Source organism: Rutidosis leptorrhynchoides, chromosome 3, assembly GCF_046630445.1.
Source record: "Rutidosis leptorrhynchoides isolate AG116_Rl617_1_P2 chromosome 3, CSIRO_AGI_Rlap_v1, whole genome shotgun sequence".
Lineage (NCBI taxonomy): Eukaryota > Viridiplantae > Streptophyta > Magnoliopsida > Asterales > Asteraceae > Rutidosis > Rutidosis leptorrhynchoides.
The window spans coordinates 254,194,452-254,203,838 of NC_092335.1; positions in this window are offsets into that span (position 1 = coordinate 254,194,452).

The following is a 9,387-nucleotide window of genomic DNA, read 5'->3' on the forward strand; positions in this document are numbered from 1 at the left end:
TCAAGACAGAGCTTAGGGAATTACGAATGCAAGGATTGGATATTACCACGTACGAAAGACGATTCACCGAGTTGTGTTTATTGTGTCCAAGAGTGTTCGAAGATGAAGAATAGCAGATTGATGCATTTGTAAAGGGGTTACCAGAGAGAATTCAGGAGGATGTGAGTGCGAGCGCGCCCACCTCAATGCAAAAGGCAAGCCAAATGGCTCACAAACTTATAAACCAGATAGAGGGAAGGATTAAAGAGCAAGCGGGCGAGGAGGCTAAAATGAAACAAGTAAAGAGAAAGTGGGAAGAAAATAATGACAAGAGTCACCAAAACAATAACAGTAACTATCGCTTCAACAATCAACACAACAATCACAATTCTAATCGCACCATTTTTCGCAACAACAAACACAACAACAACCATCATAACAACAACAACTACAACAACTATCCCAATAACAATAACAACCGTAACAACAACAAGAATCAGAAAAAGTCATGCCAAAGGTGTGAAGAGTACCTTCCGACTGGGTTCTGCACGACAACTTGCACCAAGTGTAAGAGAACTGGTCATGGTGCAATGAAGTGTGAAGTCTACGGACCAATGACCAACAGAATTAAAGGAACAAATAATGTCGGAACAAATAATGTCGGAACAAAGAATGCCGCCATTATTTTTTATGGATGTGGGAAACCGGGCCACTTCAGGACTAACTGCCCGGACTAAGGGAATACTAATGGACAAGGCCACGAAAGAGTTTTCAATAATAATGCGGCAGAAGCACAGGAAGACTCGGAGCTTGTACGGGTACGTTTCTTATTGACGATAAACCTGCTTATGTTTTATTTGATTCGGGTGTGGATAGAAGCTATATGAGTAGAGATTTTTGTGCTAAATTAAATGGTCCATTGACGCGTATGAATAATAAATTTTTACTCGAATTAGCAAACGGTAAATTAATTTCAGCAGATAAAATATGCCGGAATCGAGAAATTAAACTGGTTAGTGAAACGTTTAAGATTGATTTGATACCAGTAGAGTTAGGGAGTTTTGATGTGATAATTGGCATGGACTGGTTGAAAAAGAAGAGAGCAGAGATCGTATGTTACAAAAATGCAATTCGCATTGTACGAGAAAAAGGAAAACCATTAATGGTGTACGGAGAAAAGAGCAACGCGAAGCTAAATCTTATTAGTAATTTGAAGGCGCAAAAGCTAATAAGGAAATGTTGCTATGATGTTCTAGCACATGTCGAGAAAGTACAAACCGAAGAAAAGAACATCAATGATGTTCCCGTCTCAAAAGAATTTCCCGATGTATTTCCGAAAGAATAACCGGGAATACCTCCACATCGATCCGTTGAATTTCAAATAGACCTTGTACCAGGAGCTGTACCAATAGCTCGTGCTTCATACAGACTCACGCCCAGTGAAATGAAGGAACTCCAGAGTCAATTACAAGAACTTTTAGAGCGTGGTTTCATTCGACCAAGTACATCACCGTGGGGAGCTCCAGTGTTGTTTGTCAAAAAGAAGGATGGTACATTCAGGTTATGTATCGACTACCGAGAGTTGAACAAACTTACCATCAAGAACCGTTATCCACTACCAAGAATCGATGACTTATTTGATCAACTACAAGGCTCATCGGTTTCTTTGAAGATCGATTTACGTTCCGGATATCATCAAATGCGGGTGAAGGAGGATGATATTCAAAAGACTGCTTTCAGGACGCATTACGGTCATTATGAGTTTATGGTTATGCCGTTTGGACTGACTAACACACCAGCTGTGTTCATGGACCTCATAAACCGAGTGTGTGGACCATATCTTGACAAGTTTGTCATTGTCTTCATCGATGACATACTTATTTACTCAAAGAATGACCAAGAGCACGAAGAACATTTGAGAAAAGTGCTTGAGTTGTTGAGGAAAGAAAAACTGTACGCTAAGTTTTCAAAGTGTGCATTTTGGTTGAAAGAAGTTCAATTCCTCGGTCACATAGTGAACAAAGAAGGTATTCAGGTGGATCCGGCAAAGATTGAAACCGTTGAAAAGTGGGAAACCCCTAAAACTCCGAAGCATATACGCCAATTTTTAGGATTGGCTGGTTATTACAGAAGATTCATCCAAGATTTTTCCAAAATATCAAAACCCTTGACTGCATTAACGCATAAAGGGAAGAAATTTGAATGGAAGGATGAACAAGAGAAAGCGTTTCGGTTATTGAAGAAAAAGCTAACTACGGCACCTATATTGTCATTGCCTGAAGGGAATGATGATTTTGTGATTTATTGTGATGCCTCAAAGCAAGGCCTCAGTTGTGTATTAATGCAACGAACGAAGGTAATTGCTTACGAGTCCAGATAATTAAAGATTCACGAGCAAAATTATACAACTCACGATTTGGAATTGGGCGCTGTTGTTTTTGCATTAAAGACATGGAGGCACTACTTATATGGGGTCAAAAGTATTATATATACCGACCACAAAAGTCTCCAACATATATTTGATCAGAAATAGCTGAATATGAGGCAGCGTAGGTGGATTAAATTGTTGAATGATTACGATTTTGAGATTCGTTACCACCCGGGAAAGGCGAATGTGGTAGCCGTCGCTTTGAGTAGAAAGGACAGAGAACCTATGCGGGTAAAATCTATGAATATAATTATTCGTACTAACCTTACTACTCAAATAAATGAGGCGCAACAGGGAGTTTTAAAAGAGGGAAATTTGAAGAATGAAATACCTAAAGGATCGGAGAAATATCTTAATATTCAGGAAGACGGAACCCTGTATAGGGCTGAGAGAATTTGGGTACCTAAGTTTGGAGATGTGAGAGAAATGGTACTTAAGGAAGCACATAAAACCAGATATTCAATTCATCCCGGAGCGAGAAAGATGTCCAAAGATCTCAAGAAACACTTTTGGTGGCCGGTTATAAAAGCTGATATTGCTACATATGTAGGGGAATGCTTAACTTGTTCTAAAGTTAAAGCTGAACATCAAAAACCATCAGGTCTACTTCAACAACCCGAAATTCTGGAATGGAAATGGGAAAACATTAACATGGAGTTCATTACTAAATTGCCAAGGACTACAAGTGGTTATGATATTATTTGGGTAATAGTCGATCATCTCACCAAGTCAGCACACTTTCTGCCAATGAGAGAAGATGATAAAATGGAAAAGTTAGCACGACTATACTTGAAGGAAGTCGTCTCCAGACATGGAATACCAATCTCTATTATCTGTGATAGGGATGGCAGATTTGTCTTAAGGTTTTGGAAAACGTTACAACAAGCATTGGGGACTCGTCTAGACATGAGTACTACTTATCATCCACAAACTGATGGGCAAAGTGAAAGGACGATACAGACCCTTGAAGACATGCTACGAGCATGTGTTATTGATTTTGAAAACAGTTGGAATCAACATCTACCGTTAGCAGAATTTTTCTACAACAACAGTTACCACTCGAGTATTGAGATGGCACCGTTTGAGGCACTTTATGGTAGAAATTGAAGGTCTCCAATTTGTTGGAGCGAGGTGGGGGATAGACAAATTACGGGTCCGGAGATTATCCAAGAAACTACCGAGAAAATTATTCAAATTCAACAACAGTTGAAAACCGCTCAGAGTCGACAAAAGAGCTACGCAGACAGTAAAAGAAAAGATATAGAATTTGAAATTGGATACATGGTCATGCTTAAAGTATCACCTTGGAAAGGCGTTGTTCGTTTTGGAAAATGAGGAAAACTAAACCCGAGATATATTGAACCATTTAAGATTATTGATCGTGTCGGACCGGTAGCTTATCAACTTGAATTACCACAACAATTAGCCGACGTACATAATACCTTTCACATCTTGAATCTGAAGAAATGCTTAGCCAAAGAAGATCTCACTATTCCTTTAGACGAAATCCAAATCAATGAAAAACTTCAATTCATTGAAGAACCCGTCGAAATAATGGATTGTGAGGTCAAACGACTTAAGAAAAATAAAATACCAATCGTTAAGGTTCAATGGAATGCCCGTAGGGGACCCGAGTTCACCTGGGAACGTGAAGATCAGATGAAGAAGAAATACCCGCACTTATTTCCAGAAGATGCGTCAACACCTTCAACAACTTAAAATTTCGGGACAAAATTTATTTAACGGGTAGATACTGTAGTGACCCAAACTTTTCCATGTTTATATATTAAATGAAAACTATATTTACATGATTAAATGTTTCCAACATGTTAAGTAATCAAACTTGTTAAGACTTGATTAATTGAAATGAGTTTATGTAGACAATTGACCACCCCGTTTGCCACATGTTTCATGAACGTCATAACTTGTGATAATTATATAATCGTTTTATTTTTTTATGATGTAAGTTTTTATTTTTTATATATATAAGAAGAAATACAATTAAATCAAAGATGTACAAGTAAAACACTATTTGCTACAGTAAATTTTCACTTTGCTATAGTAAAATACTATTTGCTACAGTAAAATACTATTTGCTACAGTAAACACTATTTACTCGTATTCAATTCGTATTCGTACTCGTACAATACACAACTTCTAAATGTATATACTATTGGTATATACACTTCAATGATCAGCTCTTAGCAGCCTTAATGAGTCACCTAAACATGTGGGAACCATCATTTGGCAACTAGCATGAAATATCTAACAAAACAACAAACTAATGGAGCCTATATGGACTCCTCTAATTCACGTGAAGATCACCAACCATAAACACATTCTCATTTCAATTTTCATGCATCAAACTACTCTCTCTCAAGTTCTCTCTCATTGTTCTAAGTGTTCTTCATCATCTTCATCAAAATCTACATCAATCTAGCTCATAAATCCATACATAAACCAACTTACAAAACAACAACTCAAGAACACATCAAGAACACCTTCAAGTTTACTAGCTTACTTCCAATCTTGCAAATCCATTTCGAGTGATTATCCAATCTCAAGAAATCTTTGTTATTTACAGTAGGTTATCTTTCTAATTCAAGGTAATACTCATATTCAAACTTTGATTCAATTTCTATAACTATAACAATCTTAATTCGAGTAGTAAACTTACTTGAACATGTTTTCGTGTCTTGATTCTACTTCAAGAACTTTCAAGCCATCCAAGATCCTTTGAAGCTCTAGATCATTTCTTGTCATTTTCAGTAGGTTTACCTACTATACTTGAGGTCGTAATGATGTTCATAACATCATTCGATTCATATATATATATATATATATATATATATATATATATATATATATATATATATATATATATATATATATATATATATATATATATATATATAACTATCTTATTCGAAGATTTAAACTTGTAATCACTAGAACATAGTTTAGTTAATTCTAAACTTGTTCGCAAACAAAGTAAATCCTTCTAACTTAACTTTTAAAATCAACTAAACACATGTTCTATATCTATATGATATGCTAACTTAATGATTTAAAACCTGGAAACAAGAAGAACACCGTAAAACCGGACATACGACGTTGTAGTAAAATCGGGGGCTGTTTTGGGTTAGATAATTAAAAACTATGATAAACTTTGATTTAAAAGTTGTTCTTCTGAGAAAATGATATTTCATATGAACATGAAACTATATCTAAAAAAATCATGGTTAAACTCAAAGTGGAAGTATGTTTTTCAAAATGGTCATCAAGATGTCGTTCTTTCGACGGAAATGACTATCTCTTTCAAACACGACTTGTAACTTATATTTCCGACTATAAACCTATACTTTTTCTGTTTATATTATTAATATTTGGTTCAATATGAAACCATAGAAATTGGATTCACTCAAAACGGATTTAAAATGAAGAAGTTATGGGTAAAACAAAATTGGATATTTTTGCATGTTTTAGCTACGTGAAACTTTGTAACAAATCTATACTAACCATAACTTAACTAACTTATATTGTATTATACATGTATTCTAACATATATTATGTAATCTTGATAGACCATATACACGTATACAATGTTTTGACATATCATATCGACGTTATCTATATATACTATTTGGAATAACCATAGACACTTTATATGCGGTAATGATCGAGTTAGCAATATAGGGTTGTGGTTGATTCCAAAATAATATATATACTTTGAGTTGTGATCTTGTCTGAGACTTGTATACACTGGGTCGTGGATTAATTCGAGATAATATATATTAATTTATTTCTGTACTACTAACTTTGGATAATTAATTATGGACTACTAACGTTGGACTGTCAACTTAACAAAATTAAATCATTAAAATGTAATAAAATATGGTATGAATATATTTCGATCATACTTTGATATATATGTATATATTTGTTATAGGTTCGTGAATCGACCCGTGACCAAGTCTTATTTTCCGACGAAGTAAAAATACGTGAATGTGAGTTATAGTCCTATTTTTAAAATCTAATATTTCTGGGATGAGAATGAAGGGACCCGTTCATATACATTATAAACGATTCTCAATAGTTGATTACATCGCGAGGTATTTGACCTCTATATGATACATGTAGTGACCCGAACTTTTCCATGTTTATATATATTAATTGAGATTGATATTTACATGATTAAATATTTCCAACATGTTAAGCAATCAAACTTGTTAAGACTTGATTAATTGAAATATGTTTCATATAGACAATTGACCACCCAAGTTGACCGGTGATTCACGAACGTTAAAACTTGTAAAAACTACATGATGACATATATATGGATATATATATAGTTAACATGATACTATGATAAGTAAACATATCATTAAGTATATTAACAATGAACTACATATGTAAAAACAAGACTACTAACTTAATGATTTTTAAACGAGACATATATGTAACGATTATCGTTGTAAAGATATTTAATGTATATATATCATATTAAGAGATATTCATACATGATAATATCATGATAATATATTAATTTAAAATCTCCTTTGATATTATAAACATTGGGTTAACAACATTTAACAAGATCGTTAACCTAAAGGTTTCAAAACAACACTTACATGTAACGACTAATGATGACTTAACGACTCAGTTAAAATGTATATACATGTAGTGTTTTAATATGTATTTATACACTTTTGAAAGACTTCAATATACTTATCAAAATACTTCTACTTAACAAAAATGCTTACAATTACATCCTCGTTCAGTTTCATCAACAATTCTACTCGTATGCACCCGTATTCGTACTCGTACAATACACAGCTTTTAGATGTATGTACTATTGGTATATACACTCCAATGATCAGTTCTTAACAGCCCATGTGATTCACCTAACACATGTGGGAACCATCATTTGGCAACTAGCATGAAATATCTCATAAAATTACAAAAATATGAGTAATCATTCATGACTTATTTACATGAAAACAAAATTACATATCCTTTATATCTAATCCATACACCAACGACCAAAAACACCTACAAACACTTTCATTCTTCAATTTTCTTCATCTAATTGATCTCTCTCAAGTTCTATCTTCAAGTTCTAAGTGTTCTTCATAAATTCTACAAGTTCTAGTTACATAAAATCAAGAATACTTTCAAGTTTGCTAGCTCACTTCCAATCTTGTAAGGTGATCATCCAACCTCAAGAAATCTTTGTTTCTTACAGTAGGTTATCATTCTAATGCAAGGTAATAATCATATTCAAACTTTGGTTCAATTTCTATAACTATAACAATCTTATTTCAAGTGATGATCTTACTTGAACTTGTTTTCGTGTCATGATTCTGCTTCAAGAACTTCGAGCCATCCAAGGATCCGTTGAAGCTAGATCCATTTTTCTCTTTTCCAGTAGGTTTATCCAAGGAACTTAAGGTATTAATGATGTTCATAACATCATTCGATTCATACATATAAAGCTATCTTATTCGAAGGTTTAAACTTGTAATCACTAGAACATAGTTTAGTTAATTCTAAACTTGTTCGCAAATAAAAGTTAATCCTTCTAACTTGACTTTTAAAATCAACTAAACACATGTTCTATATCTATATGATATGCTAACTTAATGATTTAAAACCTGGAAACACGAAAAACACCGTAAAACCGGATTTACGCCGTCGTAGTAACATCGCGGGCTGTTTTGGGTTAGGTAATTAAAAACTATGATAAACTTTGATTTAAAAGTTGTTATTCTGAGAAAATGATTTTTATTATGAACATAAAACTATATCCAAAAATTATGGTTAAACTCAAAGTGGAAGTATGTTTTCTAAAATGGTCATCTAGACGTCGTTCTTTCGACTGAAATGACTACCTTTACAAAAACGACTTGTAACTTATTTTTCCGACTATAAACCTATACTTTTTCTATTTAGATTCATAAAATAGAGTTCAATATGAAACCATAGCAATTTGATTCACTCAAAACGGATTTAAAATGAAGAAGTTATGGGTAAAACAAGATTGGATAATTTTTCTCATTTTAGCTATGTGAAAATTGGTAACAAATCTATTCCAACCATAACTTAATCAACTTGTATTGTATATTATGTAATCTTGAGATACCACAGACACGTATACAATATTTCGACCTATCATGTCGACACATCTATATATATTTCGGAACAACCATAGACACTCTATATGTGAATGTTGGAGTTAGCTATACAGGGTTGAGGTTGATTCCAAAATATATATAGTTTGAGTTGTGATCAATACTGAGATACGTATACACTGGGTCGTGGATTGATTAAAGATAATATTTATCGATTTATTTCTGTACATCTAACTGTGGACAACTAGTTGTAGGTTACTAACGAGGACAGCTGACTTAATAAACTTAAAACATCAAAATATATTAAAAGTGTTGTAAATATATTTTGAACATACTTTGATATATATGTATATATTGTTATAGGTTCGTGAATCAACCAGTGGCCAAGTCTTACTTCCCGACGAAGTAAAAATCTGTGAAAGTGAGTTATAGTCCCACTTTTAAAATCTAATATTTTTGGGATGAGAATACATGCAGGTTTTATAAATGATTTATAAAATAGACACAAGTACGTGAAACTACATTCTATGGTTGAATTATCGAAATCGAATATGCCCCTTTTTATTAAGTCCGGTAATCTAAGAATTAGGGAACAGACACCCTAATTGACGCGAATCCTAAAGATAGATCTATTGGGCCTAACAAACCCCATCCAAAGTACCGGATGCTTTAGTACTTCGAAATTTATATCATATCCGAAGGGTGTCCCCGAATGATGGGGATATTCTTATATATGCATCTTGTTAATGTCGGTTACCAGGTGTTCACCATATGAATGATTTTTATCTCTATGTATGGGATGTGTATTGAAATATGAAATCTTATGGTCTATTATGATTTGATATATAT